Consider the following 284-nt stretch of genomic DNA (forward strand, 5'->3'; position numbering starts at 1 on the left):
ATTCATACATTATGCCTAGAAAGAATTACGGAATATATCGGCCTCACGTAGATGTATCATATAAATATCTACCATTTGACTTATATTTGTCTTAATATCTACCATTCGTTTTTGTGGGATTGATTTAAGTAGCGTGAAGATCTCGAACTGGAAGTAATATACTGTTATTTTTGTAATGTTATAGATTCTTTGATGGATAAATGAATCATAAATAAGATTATATAATTCTTTTTATAGATTTTCTTGTCAAATCTCAAAGATAAGAAATAAATGGCAAGAATCAG

Source organism: Penaeus monodon, chromosome 19 (genome assembly GCF_015228065.2).
Source record: "Penaeus monodon isolate SGIC_2016 chromosome 19, NSTDA_Pmon_1, whole genome shotgun sequence".
Taxonomy (NCBI): Eukaryota; Metazoa; Arthropoda; class Malacostraca; order Decapoda; family Penaeidae; genus Penaeus; species Penaeus monodon.